Source organism: Enhydra lutris, unplaced genomic scaffold (genome assembly GCF_002288905.1).
Source record: "Enhydra lutris kenyoni isolate GAN:26980312 unplaced genomic scaffold, ASM228890v2 scaffoldscaffold9, whole genome shotgun sequence".
Taxonomy (NCBI): Eukaryota; Metazoa; Chordata; class Mammalia; order Carnivora; family Mustelidae; genus Enhydra; species Enhydra lutris.
This window is the reverse complement of record NW_019154093.1, coordinates 78,299,484-78,325,393: the sequence shown is the minus strand read 5'-3', so window position 1 is coordinate 78,325,393 and position 25,910 is coordinate 78,299,484. Positions and strand designations below refer to the sequence as shown.

General features: G+C 38.2%; 2 pseudogenes; one reads left to right on the top strand and one right to left on the bottom strand.

Annotated features, from left to right (window-relative positions):
• The first annotated feature begins 6,103 nt into the window (after nt 1–6,103).
• Nucleotides 6,104–6,405, top strand: LOC111142956 (annotated as a pseudogene).
• A 129-nt stretch (nt 6,406–6,534) lies between these two features.
• On the bottom strand, nt 6,535–7,030 carry LOC111142955 (annotated as a pseudogene).
• Between the last annotated feature and the right edge of the window lie 18,880 nt (nt 7,031–25,910).

The window sequence follows — 25,910 nt, the reverse complement described above, 5'->3', positions numbered from 1 at the left end:
CTAAAATATTCCAAAAACAGGCTCCAAATTATGTCTTAAAAGAAGTGACACTCGACTAAAAACCTTACAATGAAAGCAAAACAAACAGACAGTACTTGATGTGTTTTAAAAGCAATGCTTAACTTCTAAATATTTACCAGGGACATTTGTTTCTTAAAAAAACATATTTTTAAAAGAACTTTAGCCTTTTCGTTATTGTATACAAGTATCAGGGATAATTTATAAATTCTTTTATCGTTGTTTTTTATTTTTTTAATTGAGTATAATTGATATACAACAGTATATTAGTTTCAGATTTAAAACAAAATTATTCAATATTTGTATGTATTGTGAAAAGACCAACATACTAAATCTGATAAACATCTGTTGCCATACATAGTTAAAACATTTTTTTCTTGTGATGAGGTCTTTTAAGATCTACTCTCTTAGCAATTAGCAAGTATGCAGTATAGTATTATTAAGTATAGTCAATATCTTCTACATTACATCCCCATGACTAATTTATTTTACAGCTGGAAATTTGTGCCTTTTGATCCCCTTAACCCATTTTGCCCACCCTCCACCCTCCAAACCCCAGCAACCACCAATCTGTTCTCCGTATCCATGAGCCTGATTGTTGTATTTTGCATTTTTAAGATTCCACATATAATTGAGATCATGCAATATTTGCCCTTATCTGACTTACTTCATTTGGCATAATGCCCTTGAGGTCCATCCATGTTATTGTAAATGTAAACTGTATATATATGGCATATGTATGTATTATATTGGTGTCTATAGAGTATAGATAGTATATTTTCTTTATCCATTCATCCATCAGTGGACACTTAGGTTGTTGCCATATGTTAGCTATTGCAAATAATGCTGTAATGAACATGTGGAGCAGATACCTTCTTGAGTTAGTGTTTTCATTATTTTCAGGTAAATACCTAGAAGTGTTATTTCTGGATCATATAATAGTTCTAATTTTTAAAGATTTTATTTATTTATTTGACAGACAGAGATCACAAGTAAGCAGAGAAGCAGACAGAGAGAGAGAGGAGGAAGCAGGCTCCCCGCTGAGCAGAGAGCCTGATGTGGGGCTCGATTCCAGGATCCTGGGATCATGACCTGAGCTGAAGGCAGGGGCTTTAACCCACTGAGCCACCCAAGTGCCCCTAGTAATTCTATTTTTAATTTTTTTAAAGGATTGTGGAGTTTTTAAAAATATTTATTTATTTATTTTTTTTTTTTTTTTAAAGCAGGCTCCCTGCTGAGCAGAGAGCCCGATGCGGGGCTCGATCCCAGAACCCCGAGATCACGACCTGAGCCGAAGGCAGAGGCTTAACCCACTGAGCCACCCAGGCGCCCCCTATTTATTTATTTGAGAGAGAGAGAGAGAGAGAAAGCACACATGAACAAGGGGAGGGGCAGAGGTAGAGGAAGAGAGAAAGAATCCCCAAGCAGACTCCCTGCTGAGTGGGGAGCCCCACACAGGGCTCCATCCCAGGAGCCTGAAATCACAACCTGAGGTGAAATCAAGAGTCAGCCACTTAACCTGACTCACCTCACTTAACCAACTGAGCCACCCAGGCACCCCTTTTAAAAGATAGATTTTTAACTTTTTGAGCAACCCCCATACTGTCTTCTGCAATGACTGCACCAATTTCATTTCCACCAACAGTACACAAGCATTCCCTTTTCTCCACATCCTAGCCAACACCTGTTATTTCTCTTTTTTTTTTTTTGTATTATTATAGTCATTCTAACAGGTGTGAGATGATATCTCATCATGGTTTTGACATGCATTTCCCTAATAATTAGTGATGTTGAGTACCTTTTCATGTACCTGTTGGCCACTTCTAGATCTTCTTTTAAAAAACGTCTATACATATACTCTGCTCACTTTTTTTTAAGACTTTATTTTCAAGTAATGTCTACTCCCAACATGGGCCTTGAACCCACAACTCTGAGACCAAGAGCCACACACTCCACCCACTAAGCCAGCCAGGTGCCCCTCCTCTGCCCACTTTTTAAACAGATTGGTTGGGCTTTTAGCTATTGAGTTATGACTCTATATATTTTGGATATTAACCCCTTATCAGATATATGATTTCCAAATGTTTTTTTCCCATTCAGTAGATTGCCTTTTCATTTGTTGATTTTGATGATTTCCTTTCTTGTGTAGAAGCTTTGATGTAGTTTGATGTAATTCCACTTATTTATTTTTGCTATTGTTGCCTTTGTTTTTGGTGTCAGAGCCAAAAAATCATCACTAAGACCAATGTAATGAGCTTACAGTCTGTGTTTTCTTCTAAGAGTTTTATAAATAACTTTTATTATTTGGATAATTACCAATTTTAACCTCTAACTTATAACTATAATTATTAGCTTCCATATACAAATGATATATCTCAAATGCTCAAAGATTCAAACTTTTCATTAATTCATAGCACTTATACCCTCAATCCCACCTTTATTATATGTGAGATATTACAATTCATTGGCAACAATCTTCCTTATTTAGTTTTGCAAAGAATAATTCATTCAGGACTTTACTGTTTAAAATTTTACATGTACTTCCCTGGTTTTTAATAATACCCTATACTTACTGTGATGTTAACATAGTACTTATTCCAAAGTACTTGAAAATATATGCAAATATATGTTAATATTTTTAGATAGGGAGTGCAGAACATATTTTTAATTTTATACAGGCTACTGTCACCTACACACTCTATTTATAACTATATAAGTTATATAACTATATAAGTCACTTAATAAGCATAAATGGGGAAATCTCCTGAAGTTTATTCTTTTTTTACAGTCACTTAATAGGCAGCTAGCCCAGAGAGATAGATACATGCCATTTAAAATAAATATTAACATTGTTACTTTATCAGTAACAAACAATCTAAAGGATTATAAATCTAACCAAATAGTTTGCTATAAAGTTGCAAGTGTCATTAGGGAAGGTTCTTGAGTGGATGACATCCATGCCAAGACCTAAAGGATGAGAAAAAGCCATAAGAAGAGCAGAGAGAAATTAGTGTTTTAGTGGGAACAACACACTGTTGTCTACTGGCTTGTGTAACGTCTGAAGAAGTCCAGTGTGATGAGTGAGGAGAGAAGACAAAATTAGCATAAGATGATACTGGAGAGAAAATATAAACCAAATTTTCCCCCTATTTTTCTTTTTCTTTTTTTTAAGTTTTTATTTAAATTCCAGTTAGTTAACATAAAAACCTTAGAGAGAAGACTGAATTTTATTCCAGGTATAATAGGAAATCATTGAAGGATTCTATGCAGGAAAGGCACATAATCTTAAGTATATGCTTTGTTTTGTTTTCCTTTTTCTTTAAGATTTTTATTTTTAAGTAAGCTGTACACCCAATATGGGGCGCCTTAGAATTTTCTATGTAGATAATCATGTTATCTGCAAATAGAAATAGTTTTATTTCTTCTTTGCCGTTCTGTATGCCTTTTCTTTCATTTTTTAAAAGATTTGTTTATTTATTTATTTGTCATAGAGAGAGAGAGAGAGAACACAAGCAGGGTGAGCAGCAGGAAGAAGGAGAAGCAGGCATCCCACTGAGCAAGGAGCCTGACTCAGAACTCAACCCCAGAAACCTGGGATCATGACCTGAGCTGAAGGCAGACGCTTACTGGACTGCGTCACCCAGGCATCCCTGCCTTTATTTCTTTTCTTGGCTTTTTCTAAGGGTAGGACTTCAAGTATATGCTCAATAACAGTAGTAAAAACAGACATCCTTACCTGTTCTCAATCTTAGGGAGAAAGCATTTAGATTTTCAGCATTAAGTGTGATGTTAATCGTAACATTTTTTTAAAAAAAGACTATTTATTTGAGAGAAAGAGAACATGAACTGGGTTAGGGACAGAGGGAGAAGCAGACTCCCTGCTGTGCAGGGAGCCTGATGCAGGGCTCTACTCCAGGTCTCCAGGATCATGACCTGATCTGAAGGTAAACCCTCAACCAACCGAACCCCCAGGCACCCCAATTGTAACATTGTTTTTTAAAGATATATTTATTTTAAAGAAAGAGAGCGAGTGGTGGGGATGAGCAAATGGAGAGGGGGAGAGAGTCTCAAGCAGACTCTGTGCTAAGCACAGAGCCCCATACAGGGCTCTATTTCACAACCCCAAGATCATGACCTGAGCCAAAACCAAGAGTCTGATGCTTAACTGACTGTACCACCCAGGAGCCCCTAACTGTAATATTTTTATACTCTCAAGTTGAGGTAATTCCCCTATATTCCTCATTCCCTGAGTGAACATTGTTTTTAAATAACTTGGGATGATATATGAGGAATACATTGGAGGAAAGTAAAAGAAGTAGTAAGGTAAACAGTTAGGTGACTATCACACTGCAGCAGGTGAAAGATGATAGAAGCCTAGACTTAGATAATGGCAGTGATCTGACCCAGCAGATAGGTGAGTAGATTCAAGATACATTTTTCTGTAGACCTCGTAGGATTTGTGGATGGACAGAGTGGTTATAGTTAGAAATGGGGTTTGGATTCAATTAATAGACTGTCTACTACAAGGATTTTAAGGGCTAAGTGGAGGGTTTTTCTCCTCCATATAGTAAGTCTGAATGTAACAAGTCTAACAGTTTAATAGTGGTTCTATTGATGTCATCAATGTCTCAAGATACTTCTATTCCTTGCTTTTTCATCACTAGCATGTGGCTTTGAACCATATGGTCACAAAATGGATGCTGTATCTCCAGGTACCATAAATGAGTTCCAGTAAGGAAGACAGAGGGAGATTTGCAAAGAGTTTATTTTAGTAAAACTTTATTTAGAAAGTTAAGTACTTCCTAAAAGATCTATCCCGAATTCCTTGATCAAGATGATGTCACTGGTCACTCAGCTGCAACGGAGGCTAGAAAATGCGTATTTCATTTTCCAATCTTTAAAGCAGAGAAAAGCAGGGAGAAGTTTATTGCAGTGGGTGTTAGTGAGCCAGCCCACAGTATCTGCCATATTAAGGGTGATGGAGAGTAAAGAATCATGGTTGGCTTCCAGGTTTCTGATTGATGGATTATATTATAGTTTACTAAGGTACGTAAGAGTAGAAGATGAATACATTTTTAATAGAAAAGCAATAGTTCAACTGTGGACATATTGAGACTAAAATGTTCGTGAAACATCTAGAATGTCAAGCAGAGAATTAGACCGTATGAAGCTGGAATTTAGAGAAGCCAGTGCTGGAGGTGATATAATCTGGAAGCTTTCAGGATATTGATGGTATTTAAAGCTGTAAAATATATATGATCTCCAAGAAAGAAAAAAGTAGTGGGACACAGCCTTAAGGAACTTCAATACTTAATAGTGGTTTGAGAAGAGTGAACTTCTAAAAGAGTGAGTAGCTAAAAAGGTAAAAGAAGGGGTGTCTGGGTGGCTCAATCATTAAGCATCTGCCTTCGGCTCAGGTCAGGATCCCAAGGTCCTGGGATTGAGACCGGCATCGGGCTCCCTGTGCAGCTAGAAGCCTGCTTCTTCCTCTCCCACTCCCCCTGCTTATATTCCCTCTCTCACTGTCTCTCTCTCTCTCAAGTAAATAAATAAAATCTTTTGAAAAATAAAAGAAAAAGAGAAAATTAAGAAAGCGGCACCAAAGAAATTTAAAGAGACATGTTTCATGGAGAAAGTGCTCAACAGTGTGGAATGCTACTGAGATTCTAAATAAGACGAGGAAAGAAAAGTTTCTATTGAATTTAGCAGTATGAAAGTTGGTGGTGACTATATAATAAGAACTAATTTCAGAATCAAGAAACAACAAGAGATTAAGTTAAACCCAAATAAGAACCTTGCTCCCCTCCCCACATACACACAACAAAAAGCCTGGAGAGGAGCAGCTCCAGACCCTAATTGGCAGCTGTGTATTGGAGCTGCTGTGATTCCCCTGAACTTGCCCTGATGGCTGCATGATGGGTGTCATTACTCTGGACTCGTGTACAAGGCAGGGTGGAAAAGCAAGTGTGTGGAGCCCATGGCATGTGTCCCTTTGTTAAGAACAGAAAAGCTTGGGGCACCTGGGTGGCTCAGTTTATTGAGCATCTGCCTTTGGCTAGGGTTACGATCCTCACCTCTGCTCAAAATGGACCCTAACTGCTCCGGCTCCCTCAGGAGCTCCTGCACCTGAACCGGCTCCTGCAAAAGCAAAGAGAGCAAATGCACCTTCTGAAGAAGAGCTGCTGCTCCTGCTGCCCCATGGGTGGTGCCAAGTGTGCCCAGGGCTACATCTGCAAGGAGGCATGGGACAAGTGCCGCTGCTGTTCCTGTTCCAGATGTAAATAGAGCAACACATACAAACCTGCAGTTTCATTTTGTTGTTGTTTAGTTTTTGTTTCATAATCATAAACATAACTCTGCAATACAGCTAGACTTGGAGGAGAGTAAGGAAAATAGGGAACCCACAGAACTGCAGTCAGAGCACAAAGATTATGGGATATTTAGAGCAGATGCGGATGAAGGGGTGCTCTCCTGAGCTACACAAGGAATGGTCTGGTAGTTAAGATAAAACACAAGTCAAATGTAACAGAGTTGTCCACAGTCAACAGTGGTGATCTTCTGGTTGGTCTTCCCATTCTTGGACCCAAAGTGTTCCATGGCTTCCACATGCCCTCTTTCACCTTGCCAAAGACCACACACTTGCCATCCAAGCACTCAGCTTTGACAGTGCAGATGAGGAACTGGGAACCATTTGTGTTGAGTCCTGCATTTGCCATGGACAAGATGCCAGAACCCATGTACTTTAGGATGACATTCTCATCATGGAATTTCTCCCCACAGACAGATTTGTTGTCAGTGCCATTTTGGCTGTGAAGTCACCTCCCTGACACATAAATCCTGCACTAATCTTATGAAAGCAGGAAACTTTATAATCAAATCCTTTCTTCCCAGTGCTCAGAGCACGAAAGTTCTCTACTGTCTTTGGAACTTCGCCTGCAAGCAGCTCAAAAGAGATTCAGCCCAAAGGCTCAGAGTCTTCCTCAATGCAGAAGAACACAGTGGGGTTGACCATGGCTAGGCCATGGGGGCGGGTAAGGGGCAACTGGAGGGCCACAGTGTCAAGTTTAAAACAAAGTTTTAAAACATTTTTTTATATTACCCTGGCCTGTTTGATACATTCCTATTTCTATAAAATATATGATTTACAATAAAAGCTGTTGACTTTTTTAAAAAGTGAATTGGAGGCAAGGTAGCAAAACACAACAGATAGAAACATTCTCTGTTCATTCGGCTAGAAGTTTAGCTGCATGGAGGAGCAGAAAAGTGGAATGGACTCTAGATTGGGATCGAAGGTCCAGATTTAAGGTTGCTTTTAACATGAAGCAGACTATGTTTGGAAGATGACAGGAATGATGGTAGTGAAGAGGGGAGAGACTAACGATACAGGGAGCCAAAGGAATGATGAAGGCAATTCCAAACAGCTCATCCCATGGGTTCCAACCTACTTGTGGTCTTTTCTCCCTGACCTTCTATCTACCTATGGTCTTTGGACTTATTCAGCCACCCTCCACAACAGTGTCAGCTAATTCCTTGCAATAAATCCCTTCAAATCCCTGGTTCTCCTTCTCTGGTTAAATCCTGACATTGAATTTGATCCTTAAAAAGTCATTGAAGAGGCAATAAAATTATGCACTGGTTCCTATGAAAGCAGACAGGAGTCACATACTTCTAAAGTGAGATTTCACTGAAACTGTATTTTAAAGAATTATGAAAAATTGGGGCACCTGGGTGGCTCAGTGGGTTAAGCATCTGCCTTCAGCTCAGGTCATGATCTCAGGGTCCTGGGATCAAGCCCCATCTTGGGCTCCCTGCTCAGTGGGGAGCCTGCTTCTCCCTCTTCTTCTGCTGCTCTCCCTGCTGTGCTCTCTCTCAATAAAAAATAAAAATCTTTTAAAAAGAATTATTAGGCATGCCTGGGTGGCTCAGTGGGTTAAAGCCTCTGCCTTCGACCCAGGCCATGATTCTAGGGTCATGGATTGGCGAGCCCCACATCAGGCTCTCTGCTCAGTGGGGAGCCTGCTTCCCACCCCCTGCCTGACTCTCTGTCTACTTGTGATCTCTGTCTGTCAAATAAATAAATAAAATCTTTAAAAAAGAATTATTAAAAATTAATAAGATAGGAATGGGAGCAGTGGTAAGCTCAAGAGCCAGCTTACTGGAAAAAACAAACTTGATTTATAGTGTCTGATTATTTCCCAGGTGTACATACTCCCACTCTGGCCAATAGCAAGCTACCAACATGACGTTACAGAGTACAGAGTTAGAAAGAAATGGACACAGTTGGCTTTTGTGGGTCCACACCACTAAGTGAAAGGTGGAGGGAAAACAGAATATACAATGAAAAAGTAAACACCAAACTTCTTTCTTCTACAATACACTATCATGGAGAAAAGATCCAGTGGACATGCTTTCCCACACAGTTGTCATTGCAGTAAAAGAACAAAATTCAGAAGCATGACTGCAGGGTTTGGCAGCTTACCAATAATAAACACCATAATAATAGATTCAACTGAGAAACTTCTAGAGATTGTCCTAAAGAAGCAGATAACGTTATTTGCCTAAGATCAATGAAGGCTGAATGCAGAGATGTGATTCAAACCCTAGGCAGTGTACAGAGAATGTTCTTTCCACTATAAAATGCTTCCTCACTACCGTATCCTATTGTAAGAACTACATCAAGAGACTAGAATGTTTAACACCAGGAAAAACCTTATATACCCCCATTAGTATGGGACCAAATTTTTCAGAATCTTTGTAGTAAGATAAAAATATCCATTTGGTTTTACAGTAATTTAAAAGCCAGTCTCTAACCTATCTATGTATGGTTAATTGATTTGTTACAAAGATGCTAATACCATTAGACCCTTCAACAAAGGGTGCTGGGACAACTGGATGTCCACAATCAAAAGTACGAAATTGGACCCCTGCTTCATATCATATAAAAAATTAACTCAAAGTGAGTTAATGACCAAAATATAAGAGCAAAAACCATAAAACTCTTACAAGAAAACACAAGGATAAACTGACAAGATCCTGGATTCAGGAATGGTTTCTCAGATTTGGCATCAAAACTTTGAATAACAAAAGAAAATATAGATAAATTGGACTTTATCAAAATTAAAAACTTCTATGCATCAAAGAACAGTCTCAAAAAAGTGAAAAGAAAATCTACAGAATGGGAGAAAATATTTGCAAATCATATATGTAGTATCTAGACTATCAAGAATTCTCACAACTCAAGAACAAAAAAGACAAAAAAATTTTGATTTTAAAAATGCACAAAGGCCAATCAAGAGAATGGGCAGAGGACATGAACAGACATTTTTGCAAAGAAGACACCCAGATGGCCAACAGACACATGAAAAAGTGCCCCACATCATTTGGGATCAGGGAAATACAAATCAAAACCACAATGAGATACCGCCTCACTCCAGTCAGAATGGCTAAAATTAACAAGTCAGGAAATGCAGATGCTGGAGAGGATGCAGAGAAAGGGGAACCCTCCTACACTGTTGGTGGGAATGCAAGCTGGTGCAGCCACTCTGCAAAATAGCATGGAGGTTCCTCAAAAAGTTGAAAATAGAGCTACCCTATGACCCAGCAATCGCACTACTGGGTACTTACCCTAAAGATACAAATGTAGTGATCTGAAGGGGCATGTGCACCCAAATGTTTATAGAAGCAATGTCCACAATAGCCAAACTATGGAAAGAACCTAGATGTCCATCAACAGATGAATGGATAAAGAAGAAGTGGTGTATATATACAATGGAATACTATGCAGCCATCAAAAGAAATGAAATCTTGCCATTTGCGACGACGTGGATGGAACTAGAGGGTATTATGCTGAGTGAAATAAGTCAAGAGAAAGACAATTATCATATGATCTCCCTGATATGAGGAATTTGAGAGGCAACGTGGGGGGGTTGGGGGATAGGGAAAGAAAAAAGGAAACAAGATGGTATTGGGAGGGAGACAGACCATAAGAGACTCTAAATCTCATAAAACCAACTGAGGGTTTGGGGGGGTAGGGAGAGGGTGGTTGGGTTATGGACATAGGGGAAGGTATGTACTATGGTGAGTGCTGTGGAGTGTGTAAACCTGGAGATTCACAGACCTGTACCCCTGGGGCTAGTAATACATTATATGTTAATGAAAAATAAAAAAAAATTTTAAATGCATAAAGGACTTGATTACACATTTCTCTAGAGAAGATACACAGATAACCAACAAAAACATGAAAAAATCAACATCATTAACCACTAGGTAAACGCAAATCAAAACCATAATAAAGTACCACTTCAGAGGCCCTAGGATAAAGCTGTAATTTTAAAAAATAGTAACTAAGGGAAGCCTGGGTGGCTCAGTCATTAAGTGTCTGCCTTCAGCTCAGGTCATGATCCCAGGGTCATGGGATCAAGCCCCATGTTGGGCTCCCTGCTTGGTGGGGCATCTGCTTCTCCCTGTCCCTCTGCTGCTCCCCCTGCCTGTGCTCTCTCAGTCACTCTCTCTCTCTCTCATAAAAGAATAAAATCTTTTAAAAAGTTGTTTTTAAGTAGTTACTAAGTGTTGGTGAGTGTGTGGAGAAACTGGAACTTTAGTACATTGCTTTAGTACATTGCTGATGGGAATGTAAAATAGTTCAGTATTATGGAGAATAGTTTAGTGATTCCTCAAAAATTTAAACATAGAATTGCCATACGACCAAGCAATTCTACTCCTAAATACATACCCAAAAGAACTGAAAACAGATTCTCAAATACATGTTCACATCAGCACTATTCACTTTAGCCAAAAGATGGAAACAGTACAAATGCCCATCAATAAATGACTAGATGAGCAAAGGATAGTATAAACAAACAATAAAATAGTAATTAAGCCATAAAAAGAAATGAGTACTGGGCACCTGGGTGGCTCAGTTGGTTGGGAGTCTGCCTTCAGTTCAGGTCATGATCCTGGGGTCCTGGGATCAAGTCCAGTGTTGGGTTCCCTGCTCCACAGGGAATCTGCTTCTCCCTCTGCCCCTCCTCCCACTCATTCTCTCAATCCCTCTTTCTTTCTCAAATAATAAATAAATAAAATCTTAAAAATTAAAAAAAAAAAGAAATGAGTACAACCTATGGTGGAATGTAAGTGAACCTCAAAAACACTATTAAGTAAGAGAAGGTAGACGCAAAAGGTCATATATTGTATGATTCCACTTATATGAAATATCCAGAATAGGTAAATCCATAAAGACAGGATGCACATTGGTGGTTGCCAGGAGCTGGACTGGGCTAAGTGGGGAGTAATAGCTTAATGAGTATGGTCTTTCCTTTTGAGGCGATGAATATGTTTTGGAACTAGATAGAGGTGGTAATTGCAGGACACTGTGAATATACTAAATACCATGGAAATGTTCTCTTCTTACGTGGTTAATTTTAACTTTCATCAATTTCAATTTAAAAACAAGAAAAGCTAGGTTCCAAATTTGGTTCTATAGTTGTAGTTCATATTAAGCAATCAAAAAGAATGTCTCTTAAGTTGTACTGATTTTCATTTTATGTTAAGATTGGGCAAATCCGATTTTGTGTTTTGGAAGTGTTCTGCTGAATTTGAAAACTAAACTAAATGTGGCTTTCACTTCTAAACAAAACAATAAGAAATAAAGTTACAAGATAGGTGGTTTGGTTGGGTTTTTTCCTCAAGGATTTTAAAATATTTCTGATATTTTAATAGTAAAAGGAAATCATATTTAGTACAGCTGGATCATTTCTACATAATTGGCTTTTCATTCTTGATCTGGTTTTGAACTGTTTACTCCACTTTAGTAATTAACCATTATCAGCTTCATTAATGAAACAGAAACCACCTCCTATAATCATTTATAAAATACTTGTCAAACAAAATTTAAACAAAGAATAGAATCTGGGCAAAGTTACAGCTCTTTCAAATCTACTGCAACTAATTATAAAATATTCTAGTTATTTTGTTGTTGTTTTCCATTTATTATGAAAGAATCCTTCAGGACCTACGGCATTTCTCTTAGCACAGTTATCTGTGTTCTGTGTTCTTTTATACACAAGTGATTATTTTAACAATACTTTTTATCCACTGATGTGAAAAGCTGTGTTTTCAGCTGCTTATTTATATCTATAAATTATAAAAATTGAACTATTTAATCATGCTACCTTTAGAGACATTATTTTCTATTCTACTTAATTTTTAGTTGACTGAGTAAAAAAAGATCATAGGAGATAGTTTAAGACATATTTCTTAGTTTAAGATATATTTATGAGATTGCACAAGCAAAATTACAGCTTGTATATACAAAAACAAAATTAGATTTAAGTATTCTAAAAGATTGCTCTACTGGCATTTACTAAGAATACCACAAAGTTTTAAATGATTTATAGGAAAACATGTTCTATTTTGTAATCCTTTTCCCCCAAGACTTCATATTTTATAGATTTTAGAATATTATTAATTTAGAAAAATAGAGCAAAAAATTAAAATGTTAACTCAGAATATAAGGGATAATGATGAAATGCAAACGTTATATACATAAATGATGCTAGTGGCAGATCTTCAGTTGAGCATGTTCTTCAAGCTTCTTTTCTAGTTCACAACTGCATTTTGCTAGCTAAAAGTTAACAGTAACAATGCAGCAGCAAGGTTCAATAGGTGATTTAATCTGTGATCTCTTTTTCATTACTATTCCATTAGAATCTTGGTCTGTGGCTTTCTGTGTTCCCAGTGCCCATCACAGGACCTGGCTCATAATGGGTGTTCAATAAGTATTTCTTGTATGAATGAATAAATGAATAAATGAATGAAGGATGAATGACTGCTATGCTAACCAGCTTAGCTAACCATCCAGAAACTAAAAGTGAAGATGTAATAAAGTAATGCCTCTAGCATTCACGAAAGTCAAATACTCAATTAAGGAGCTCATTATCTTCCACCTTCAGTTTTGAATTCAAGATTTCTTTATTCTCATTTTGTACAAGGAAAACTGAGCACTAGTAGTTGACACTTTGTTTATGCATCTGTTAGTGCTTTATCTTCCTGGCCTTTAGTTGTTTTCATTCATATTTATCCAACCAATTAATCATGGATGCCTTATAAGCAAATACCATGTTCATTTTTATTTCCCTGGTGCTTAATACAGTGATTTGCATGTAAGAGATACTAAATAAATGCTTGCTGAACTCAAAGTTTATACTTTTTCTAAAATATTTTCTTCTTCATTTTTATGTCATTTCTATAATATTAATATAGTACAGACCTTTCAGAAGGTACAGACCTTTCAGAAATATGTAAATAATGACATGGGCATTTCTACTTATTTATGACAATATATTTTCAAAATCTTATTGATTATCTCTGGTTTATGAGGAAATGGTTCCAAATATTTATGTCTTCTAATTAGCATTAAATAATTTTATGAAGTTTCTTCATTTGGCTTTTGCAGGATATTATACATTTTTACAAATCATATTAATACAACAACCAATGAAAAAATTAAATTTTATAACAACCCCAATTTCAAAAGCAGAAAATTTCTCTAATGTTCCAGTTACAATTCTACTATTTGGGAATTTGGAAGATAAAACTACCCAGTATTTTTTCCATAATACCAGTGAAAATCTATATGAAAAAAATATTACTTCTTCTCCAAAGTGGCAAAGGTAAACAAGCACCTGTTAAGGGTCCTAATTCTGAGACCAAAAAAAAAAAAAAAAAAAAAAAATAAATATATATATATATATATATATATATATATATATATATATACACACACACGCACACACACACACACACACACACACTATCTGGTTTAAATAGGCAGGTGAATCTCCTTTGTACAAATTAAAGAATTAAGTGATATCAGGAAGAATTTCAGTCACCATTTATGACACTAACACTTTTTACCTGGAAATTTCCCCATGGTTTTAGAATGTCAGATATTTTATATAAATGCACATTAAAATACAGAATTAAATGCCCTAAATGTTTCTATTATATTTCCTCTTTTCTTTAATCAATATTATGTTTGGCATAATATTATAGAAATGCACGTGATTTGCAAGACTTTTTTTTGGCATTGCCAGTCTGTTTTGTGTGATGTGCCACTGACAGATCAGCTCAGGCTCTAATTTTAAAGGCAAAAAATTATTCACATTTTTAATGTAGTGTTTATGATTACTTGGCACTTCTTTTTACATTAATGCCAGAGTTAGAAGGGGTCTTTTTTTTTTTATTATTATGGAGGAAGATGGTTGCTCTTTCTTGTTACTTAACTAAATCAAGTAATTCTTTGTTAACGGCTCTTCTGAGTCCTGCCAGAATGAACTTGTCTCATTTTGAAAAGATGCAGAAGGGGCACTAATAGTTATTAAAAGCATTAAAACATTAACCTTTAGCAACCTCATTTTTCACTTGTACCTACATTTCAGTATTTTATCAAACTGAAGTTAAACACTAAAAATTAGGAAGAACTGATCTTTTCTCTTCAACCTGAAAGAACAAATGTGATAGAAATAAAGGCACTAGAAGGAAGAGATAGTAGAAATATTTGTTTTAGTGTTAACATAATTCTAGTCCTTATCAATGGTGGAATTAGTGTCAGAGAGGGGATTGTTCTAGAAATATCCACTACAATTATCTTCAGAATTTCAAGATTATAGAACTAATAGTATCAGGACTTGATTTGTTAAACATTATACAAGAATTCCAGATTGAAAAATTTTGAGATCAGAGTATTTTGGATATTGATAGTAGCCCCTGAAATCACAAATTTAATTCAGTTCAATTTTCAGTCATTCACAGCACACCTCAATAGTAGACTCACAACAAATACTATTGCTGCCCCAAATCTCTTGCCACCTGACCATAACCAAAGCACTTCCTTGGCTACTAGAGGAATGCCAAGATAAATGCAACATAATTCCTTTTTAGTGGGGGACTAGGACATGTATAGAAGTAACATTACACAGAGTAGAATGTCATAAGTCCTATGCAAACAAAGAATTATGAGGACATAGCAAAGGAAGAAACAAATAATCAGCACAGGCCACAATAAGCATCTGTAGTTGACATTTATCACTCTTTCTAGCCACCTGGTATCCGAAATTTTTCATTAATAAAATTCCCTCTCCTTATGATTCGCAGTAAGGCAGAGCCCAACTTCACTACAGAAACTAAAAATGTGACTTTTCTCTCTTCCCTTGCACCTAGAATATGGGCCCATGCCTTAGGCTCGACTGATCAGACATTGTCCCCCACTAATTATGCCGATAGCAACAACAGAACAGAATTCCCTGTGGTAGTCACTGCAATTGTAAATGAAGTTCTTGGAGCAGCTGCAGCAAAGATATTCAAAACTGTATGTAGAACAAGTCCAGCCACCTACTGATGAGGACCGTGGTTTTAATGTCTCCACTAGACAAGTTCTGCAACATGATCTAGAACATTGCTACTGGTTGCACAACTGTGAACCTGATTTTCCAGTCTTCCTAGTGTTTCCACAGGCAATGCAATATCCTGAAAATAAACGATCCTCCATTCATACTAACCAGAATTTCTTCCTATAGTTCATAGCTAATAACCTTGGTGGACACAGAACTTAGAAAAAATGGTAGCTGGCTTTTCTTTAGTCATTGTAAGGGCCCATTTAGCCAGAGCAATTCCATCTCAGTTAAACAGTGATTTTGTTGTTTATGCAGTAAAACTTAAACTGACCCTGCCGCCCCCCACCCCCACCAGGGGAACTTACTTAAAAGCAAGTCCAGGAAACCAGTAAAATATAGTCAACCATTCCCTGATAACAGAGCCCAGAATACAAGGACGAGTCAGGCCAGGTGGAGACATCCAATCATTAAAGCTCACATACTATCTCCCTAACTACCAAAGAATGTGGGCCCCGCCTTTTGGGCACCAGTTCTGACCAAGGTGATAGGCTAGTTCAAATAGCTACTATAGGTGAATTGTAATTCAATTGGCCACCCGTGTGTGACCTAGCATGACTATGCAACTTACTCTGTGTGTTACAATCTCATTGGCCACCTGTGTGTGGCCAGGCTCAACCACATGGCCTTTGCTCTATAAAAGTTAGTCTGTGAGGCTGGGAGGGTTGCTCTCTCTGTAAGAGGCAGCCCCTACCAGTAGGTTTGATTCTCTGCTGGCGAGAAATAAAGCTTTGCTTGACCTTTGCTTTGTATCAGTCTCGCTCCTTTGATCACGGACCCTAACAGTTGTATTTTCACCTGCTGACCAAGCCCAGGATATAAAGCCAACCCTCTGTCACATACAATATAGAGTAACAGTCCCTAAGTCTAGCTAATTATCAGACTCAAAATGAGGAGCTTTCGAATTCAAGTAATGGAATTTGATCAGGAGAACCAAAGGGCATCATTCATCTATTCCCCAATATTTATTCAGTAGTTACTATTTTTTCAGGCATTCTGCAGTTGCTAGGGATCAATAGTGGCAAAACAAACATTTTCTCTATTCATAGAGATGACTATCTTGTGAGGAAATAGAACGTAATCTCATAATCATCCTGATGAATACATCATTATAAATGAAATAAATGCTCCAAGATGTAATAAAGGAATCTAACCAAAACTAAGATTTTAGAAGTTTTCCTGATGAAAGATGTTTGAGTTGAGATCTAAAAGATAAAAACGTTTCTCTTGGGCCTTGAAGGATCTCAAGCAGAAATGAAAGTGTCAGGTGAGTACAAAAACATTAATTCAGGGGCACCTGGGTGGCTCAGTGGGTTAAGCCTCTGCCTTCGGCTCAGGTCATGATCTCTGGGTCCTGGGATCAAACCCCGCATCAAGCTCTCTGCTCTGCAGGGAGCCTGTTTCCCTCTTTCTCTCTGCCTACCTCTCTGCCTTCTTGTGTTCTCTCTCTTTCTGTAAAATAAATAAATAAAATATTTAAAAAAAATTAATTCGAAAAGATACATGCACACCCCTATGTTTATTACAACATTATTTATAATAGCCAAGATATGGAAGCAACCTATGTGTCCATCAGTAGACAAATGGATAAGGAAGATGTGAGACACACACACAATGTGATATTGTACAGCAATGAAGAAGGATGAGATTGTGCTATTTCAGACAACATGGATGGATCTGGAGGGTATTATGCTAAGTGAAATAAGATAGATTGAGAAAGACAAATACCATATAATTATAAATTGAATCTAGGGGTGTCTGGCTGACTCAGTCAGGAGAGTATGCAACTCTTGATCTTGGGGTCATGAGTTTGAGCCCCACACTGGGTGTAGAGATTACAAAGAAAAATGAACTTAAAAAAAATAAACTAGCATAAAAAATTTTTAAGAACAAAACAAAGGTAAATAAAATTTTAAAAACAAATGAATAAACAAAAAAAAGCAGAATCAGACCTATAAACACAGAGAACAAACTAATGCCAGGGTGAAGGGGAGTTGGGGGTTGAGCAAAATGGGTGAAGCAGGTTGGGAGATACAGGCTTCCTGTCATGGAATGAATAAATAATGAAATGAAAGGTACAGCATAGGGAATATAGTCCACGATATTGCAATACTCTTGCAAGTGACAGATGGTAGCTAACATGTGATAAACATAGCATAATGTATAAACTTGTCAAATCACTATGTTATACACCTGAAATTAATGTAACATTGTGTATCAACTATACTCAAAAGAAGTTTATTGAATACATCACAAGCGAGCAGCAGGCACAACGGCTGAGGAGAGCTGTCTGCCCCGAGGTAGTTTGTGGGAGTGGTTTTTAAAGGGAGAAGTTGAGGAGGCATTGCGGCATATGGAATTCTCCCTTTTTCGGTAACTGTGCCTGGTTGCAAGTAGCCCATTGGTCAGTGCGGGCCTATGGATAGGTTGAAATGGGGCCCCTGACAGGCTGGTCTGTATCCAGCTAGGGGCTCTTTGTAGACCCTTTCCACACTCTATTGCTCAAGTCTGTTTGCCAAAAAGAGGACTCTATACTTTCCAGGATGTTTTTAAGAAGTCAATTTCTTAAAAAAAAAAAAAAAATGAAGAAGTCAATTTCTAGATCCTAAAGAAGCCTTTTTTAAAATAATTGATATGTCTTAGAATGAGCATATGTTCATAATAATAATTCTACTCTACAAAAGAAATACATATCACTCATCCAACCCAAAACTTACCATGGTATTTTCCTTGGGTTATACTTCCAGAGCAGCAAACAAAAGCATAAGTGAAAATGCTAGTTTGGGGAAAATCTTCCTTAACAATGAATCAAAGCACACTAACCCATAGGGACTCTTATCTTTCTTAGTATGGCCTGGCATTAGAGATTGGGTATTTTGGCCCACATTGGGGTATTCTGAATTTGGAACAAATGAAACAGTATAAAATTTAGTGTTATTCTTTTAAATATAAATTGAATGTATATTTAATATCTATTTTACATATACTTATATATAATATATAGAGAATATTAGTGGTACACACAGGTTTTTTTTAGATACACTGGCTAAACCTAGGGATAAATACTGTATTTTATTCAATTAACTATTAAAGCCAAATTTATCAAATCGTATGATTAAATATTTATTCCAGTCAATTCTTATCTTATAAAATGTTTACTATTTCCTACCTAACTTTCTGAAAAAATAAAAGTATTTATGTTTTTGGTGAAAAATCATAGAAGACAACTTGAAAATGATTAAGTAAGTCAACATCTTTTCAACTATCTTATAGAGAGCTCACAAACACAAATGTGTAAGGAAAGAGTTGCGTTCATCTTTGGGTGTGAACGGTGACCATATTTTTATTTGGCAAGCACTGTATTTTTTCAATGTTCTGACCTGAATGCCTTTAGGAGGTAGGGCTGGGGGGAGGAGGCAGACTCCCTTGAATTCACCTTTACCATAGGACCCTCCACTCCCTATTATTAGCACCCAGCTCAATTAACTCATTCACAATTCCCGTCTGGTCCCTCTTGGTCTTTAAGTTTACAACTCCTAAAATAGTATGTATTTGGAATAATACATAGAATTATTCCAGGGGCGCCTGGGTGGCTCAGTGGGTTAAAGCCTCTGCCTTCGGCTCGGGTCATGATCCCAGGGTCCTGGGATCGAGCCCCATATGGGGCTCTCTGCTCCGCGGGGAGTCTGCTTCCTCTTCTCTCTCTGCCTGCCTCTCTGCCTACTTGTGATCTCTCTCTGTCAAATAAATAAATAAAAAAAAAAGAATTATTCCAAGTTGTTGTTGAGAGACAATTCCCCAGGGATGGCTTACATATCCACACATCTTGTAATCGATATACTTACTTGCTTTGCTCATACTATCTTTTCTAAGATGTTTGAATGGCAAACAGCCTTCAAAGAGAAGATAGTGCCTCCCTCCAGACCAAAAGGGGGGCATACTTACTACTCACATGCTTGCTATTCATTATAAAAGATACATTTCCCTAAACTCCAGATTCTGCTCATATCACCTCTCTCTAGAGGTGCAGGTGTCTTCTAGTCCTCTATGTCATCTTGGGAATTGAGGATTGGGGAAAAGCACAAAAGTGTTGATATTCTGGCTACTGTGACTGCAGAGTGAAAAACAGCCCTTCATCTCTGACCCACGAGTTTCCAGCACAGTTCCCTCTAATCTTTTAGGTGGTTCTCTCTCAAGCCTTAGGCAATTTCCTCACAGTCTGTGCTGATCAGTACTTGGCTGAAGAATTTAAGGGGATATTTTGCAGATCTAGGGACAGGACTAGAGTAAGGCAAGCAAGGTGCCCAGGATCAAAAGTCTGAGAAGGTCCTAACTCTCAGGTTCAAACAGGAAGCTAGGAATGAGTACCTCCTTGAAGTCTGTGGTCTGGGCATCTCTCTCGCCTCACCCTAGTCCTGCCTCACCCTAGTCCCAGCTCTGTCCCCAGATCCAGAGCACTCTCATTGCTCTTGTGTCCCTCTCTCTCCCTCCCTCACCTCTCTCCCCCTCCTCCTCCCTCCCTCGCTTACCCATCCTCTCCTTCTTCCTCTGTCTCTGTTTCTCTGTCTCTCGAGGTTTTCTCCTCTCCCATACTCAGCCCATTTAACTCTGGGATGCCTTGACCTCCCTAGACTCCCTGCACTTTCTCTTCAGCTCAGGGTGCCTGGGTAGCTCCTCCCTGTGCTGTTTCTGGAATCTCTCTGCAGTTAGTTAAATGAGGGCAATCATAAGGCTCTCCTTGCTGATTTCCCTTCTCTCAGGATCACTCTCCTATGCTGGCTGATTTCAAATGTCTTGAAAATCATTGTTGCATATATTTCGTGCAATTTTTTAGTTGGTTCAAAACAGGCAGGAGGGTGAATCTGGTCCTCATTACTACATATCAGCTGAAGGCCAAAGTCTTGGGTTCTGTTTTGATTGCTTGGCATTTTACTGTCCATGCTGTGCAACAAAACATGTTCAGTGGATTTTGGTACTTGGGCTGTCCGAAGCATCAGACACCAGCAGTCTTCGACTGATGAGCTGTCTTAAAGAGGTAGAATTGCTATGTGGCTCCTGCAGAAAGGAAATTTCCCAGGAATCTGGATAGATAACTGTTCAGGGTAAGCTGATATCTGCAGTAATGACTGAAGAGTATCATGGCAGGACGTGTGTTTCCAGCCCTATGGTCAGTTTTTCTACTTCTGCCTCATCTTAGAACTGTTTTCTTTATGAGTCATTTCTCAATAAGCTGACTAGTACTACAGCTCAATTTCCTGTGCTGTTGAACCCGGAAATCATCCCAGACGGGCACAGTCAGTCTACTTATGGGCCAGGCACTGTACTTGGTTCTTTGTATACATTGCCTCTTGAATTTCCACGACCATCATCTTACATAGGTACTAGTGTAATACGGATTCTACAGATGAGGGACGTAAGGTTCAGAAAATTTAAATGACTTACCTTCTCAGGGTTACACAGCTGATAGGTGTTTATCCAAATAAAATCTTGGTATATTCAACTCCAAGGCCATATAGTAGTTCAGGAAGGAATAAGTTAACACAGGAGATAAACTGGACTATCCTCCTCAAAACACTGACTGGCTGGCTCAGTCAGTGGAGCATGCCACTCTTGCTCTCCAGGTTGTGAGTTCAAGCCCCATGTTAAATGTAGGGATTACTTAAAAATAAAAGCTTAAAATGCAAAAACAAAACAAAAAGCACTGATCACAGCATAGCATAACATAGATATGTTTAATCACTGTGTTGTGCACCAGAAACTAATGTAACGTTGTGTATCAACTATACTCAAATTTTTAATTTAAAAAAGGGAGGGCACCTGGGTGGCTCAGTCGTTAAGTGGCTGCCTTTGGCTCCAGTCATGATCCCAGGGTCCTGGAATTGAGCCCCCGCATTGGACTCCCTGCTCAGCAGGAAGCCTGCTTCTACCTCTCGCACTCCCCCTGCTTGTATTTCCTCTCTCACTCTCTCTCTCTCTCTCTCTCTCTCTGTCAAATAAATAAATAGATAAATAATCTTTAAAAAAAGAAAAAACCACTGACCACAATACATATAGCCTTATGACCACAGAAAAGAAAGATGCCTGAAATAAAAACCATAATCCTCACTTCCTAGGAGCAACTGTTAGAACTTCTTGGCTTATTCTTGAACATGGCCTGTCTCATACAAGACCAACAGAAGAATAGACAGACTAAGCTGAGTGGTCCACCAGAGGAGTGTTATGGCATAAATGTAAGACTACTGTTTAGTTCTCATCTACAGGGACATACAACCATCCATCAGGGAGAAAATCATGGAAATGGGCAAAAGGGAGTAGCTAGAAATAGAAGTCCATGGGTATCTCGCAAACCCCAAATGGCCAAGGACACAGCCCTCTAATTTTTAGCTAGATCAATAAAGTCAAATACGATAAAGGCATTTAAGACTATGGAGAGAGTCACAGGGAGTTGAATCTAAAATGAATTCCTGTTCTATGAGATGACAGAGCTTCAGAGGAGACTCAATTATCCAAGATACCTTGCAGGAATGTTTCTTCAATAACTGAAACATAGGATAATAAAATATCTTCAGGATAGTCTCTAAATGAGAGATTAGACTGAAGTCTCAGAAGGAAACTAACATAAGTATTTTAAGTGTTTACAGGCTCAATCATTTATTGGCAAGCCAAATACACACTGTATTCTCTTTTTCCTAGATGATTAAGAATAACTGTTAAATAAGATTTGGAAAATAGAACTTCCCCTATGCTTCAATGGATAATATTTTATATTACTCCTTAAATCAATGTAAAATGCCTAAGAAAATAAGGGCACCTGGGTGATTCTGTCAGATAAGCATCAGACACTTGGTTTTGACTTAGGTTATGATCTCAGGGTCGTGAGATTGAGCTCTGCATGGGGCTCGGCACTCAGAGGGGAGTCTGCTTGAAATTCTTTCCTTCTCCCTCCCCTCCCCCACCCTACTCTTCCCCACCCTCTTGTCCCACATGCACTCTCTCTCTCACTAAAATAAAATAAATAAAATCTTTAAAAAATAAAATAAAGTAAAATGACTCAGAAAAATCCACTTAAATATTTTCCTATCTAGCTCCCTGCCAGCCAAACAGTCACAAACCAGAATCAGCCCAGCCTGACCCAGACCACAAGCACTACCCTGCAGACTCAAGGACAAAAGAAATAGTTACCATTTTAAGCCATTGAGTTTGGCGGTAGTTCATTACATAGCAATCGATAAACGATACACCTTCTGGTTCACTTCAGTACTTGATTCCAATCATTCACTGACCACCCCCACTACCACTCTCAGCAACTAAATTTACCTCCTTTTTCAAATGAGAAAAACAGATGTACTTAACTCCCCACCCTGAACAAATACCACGCTATAGCATAGTGGTGAAGAGTACTGATCCTGAAGCCAGACTTCCAATTATTATCTTGGCTCTGGCACAGATAAGCTGTAAGGTTGAGAGAAAATTACATGTTCCTGGGGCACCTGGGTGGCTCAGTGGTTAAAGCCTCTGCCTTTGGCTCAGGTCATGATCTCAGGGTCCTGAGATCGAGTTCCGCATCAGGCTCTCTGCTCAGCAGGGAGCCTGCCTCCTCCTCCCGTCTCTCTCTGCCTGCCTCTCTGCCTACTTGTGATCTATCTGTCAAATAAATTTTTTTTAAAAAATTTAAACAAAAAGAAAATTACATGTTCCTTCTCTGTAAAAGTAAGGACGGTGATAATACCTACCTCATATAGTTGTGGTGAGAATTATGAACAGACCATTTAGTTGCCCATAGTCAGTACTATGGGCAAGCTCCTATTATTTTTATTGTGCACTGGCCAGTAATCCAGACCTTGATTTTTTAACAGCCTTATTCACATAACCTATTTATTACTCATATACCATAAAATACACACATTTGAAGTGTACATGTCAGTGGTTTTTAGTATGTTCACAGAGTTGGCCACCCAACACCACAATCTAATTTTAGAGCATTTTCATCACCCCAAAACAAAGCTGGATTCTGAGACTCGAAATACTAAAGTGGCTGTCAGCCACATCCTTGAGGAAAGGCCAAAAGTCCAACAGGGAATGCCAAATACTGATGCCAGTCTAATGAGCAGAAGCAGAACTGTAAACAAGAACTGAAGCCAGGAATTAGAGTCAGATGGTGACAGATTGGAGAGGAAATGAAGTTCAATACATAGCCACAAACAGTACTAGCCTGTCTACAGCTAACATTTTCACATTTGCCAGATAGGTTTAAAGGTGTAGCACCTGGGGAAGCTTCTCACTTCCCACGTTCAGACCTACCCTGCCAAGGCTTCGAAATCCAAGGCTTGCCCCAGACCCCTGACCTCTAAAAGGTTCTAACATATCCTGGTATGCCTTAGTCAAGGTTCTTTGGGTTATAAATACAACATTCATCTATCCTCCAAATTTCCCAGAACTGAGGGGATCACCTTTCTCTTTTATGTCTAGCTAACATAGCCTAAGCCTCCATTCTACGTTACTTCAGAGCATTTTGTCCACTCCCCAAGTATTTCTAAGATTTCTTAGGAAACAGTTATGTGTTCTTACAAATATATTGTTAATGTTTCTTGCCATCTCTTCCTCCAGCCTCCAGCCTACTACTCTGTTTCTCACAAGATCTCTTCCTACTATCTCAAAATCTTTTCTCCATCCTTTCCAGGCTATCCACTTAACACTTCGCACCAAGTGTAGACATACACACTTCCCTAAAATTCCAAAGCACAGCTAGCCTATGTTTTTAGTGTTCATCAGTGTGACTGCTGACTTAAAGATAAAAGAAACTACAACACAGAAAAAGGTGATTATTTAAACAAAATTTTAGTCATCATTGACCTAGTATCTCCTGGCAATACTTTACCACAGAGGTTCCCTGCCAGTGATGTCTAGTTAGCCAAAGTGTTGTAGAATGACAGCTCTCCTCCCAAAGTTAGGAGTCCTTTCAACAGTTTTTATCTTTTCCTTCCCAGACCGTGGGGTTTTCCTTTCTTCCCCAAACCAGCCAGAGAAAAAGTCTGGCCTTCTCTACTTAGGGTCCACATTTCCTCCCTGAGGATGACTGAAGGTGGGAACAAGCATGGTATTCAGGAATGATCTCCTGTTTCCCACCATCCAAAATATGATATGGACCCTGGCTGCAGGAAGCTAATCTATAATAGTTGACAGTAGAATTTCCAAAGTCTGACTTATCCAACCTTAACTAGGATCACATGTGGCTCACTGACTGTCCCACTCAGATGCCTCCATGTCAGATCCAACCCAGTGCTTTTTCACACACTTTTCTCCAGGTTACAATGAAAAGTGTCAAATCTTCATGTTCCTATTATGGTCTGCTCTCCCAATTTCTTATAAACAAACATTTATATGATAGACACAGTCCTCCAAAAAAATAATGATTATATTCTGTCAGAAAGCATCCTAATTCTGGAATTATAAAGAAAATAATTGCAAGCAGCCAGTTCTATAAAAAATGTACACAATGTAGAATATGCACATAATTCATACTACTAAACCAGACATTTATTATCTCAAAATTAAACATATTAATTTGTTTTGTTTCACTGGGTCAGGACCCTCCCTAACACAGTAAGTAGAATTACTCATTACTCCATATCTCCAAGATTGAAAGGGATCACTAAAATGCTTACAGAATAATTCCAAGCTTCATCACACAATTCAGAGACTGGCTAATGTCCTAAAAATGACATTCTTTCCAGTTCAGGTGATTTGTCTTTGTCTAGTATGATCACCTCGGTCAGGGGGCAAGATCATAAGAGCCTCCATACCTTAAATATTCTTCCCAAATCCATAAATCTCTGAAATAGGAAAGCTTGTTTTCATAACTCATTTGGCAGCAAACCTGGCTATCTCCCATAATATACAAATATTAACTCAAAATGGATAAAAGACCCATATGTAAGAACTTAAAATAAAATATAAAATATGTAAGAACTTAAAAAACAAAAGCCTTACCAAAAAAGTAAATTTTCACAACTTTGGATTATGCAATAGTTTCTTTTTTTAAAGATTTTATTTATTTATTTATTTGTTTGACACACAGAGAGAGCGAGCATAAGGGGGCTGGGGGAGAGTGGCAGGCAGACAGAGAGGTAGAAGCAGACTCCCTGCTGAGCAAGGAGGCCCATGTGGGACTCGATCCCAGAACTCTGGGATCGTGACCCGAGCTGAAGGCAACCGCTTAACCGACTGAGCCACCCAGGCACCCTTATGCAAGAGTTTCTTAGATATTACACCTACAACATAAGAAATCAAATTAAACATAGGTAATTTGGACTTCATCAAAATTAAAAACATTTGTGCTTCAAAATACCATAAAGAAAGTAAAAAGACAAACATAAAATAGAGGAAAATATTTCCAAATCATATATTTGACAAGGGACTAAATCCAGAATACATAAAGAATTC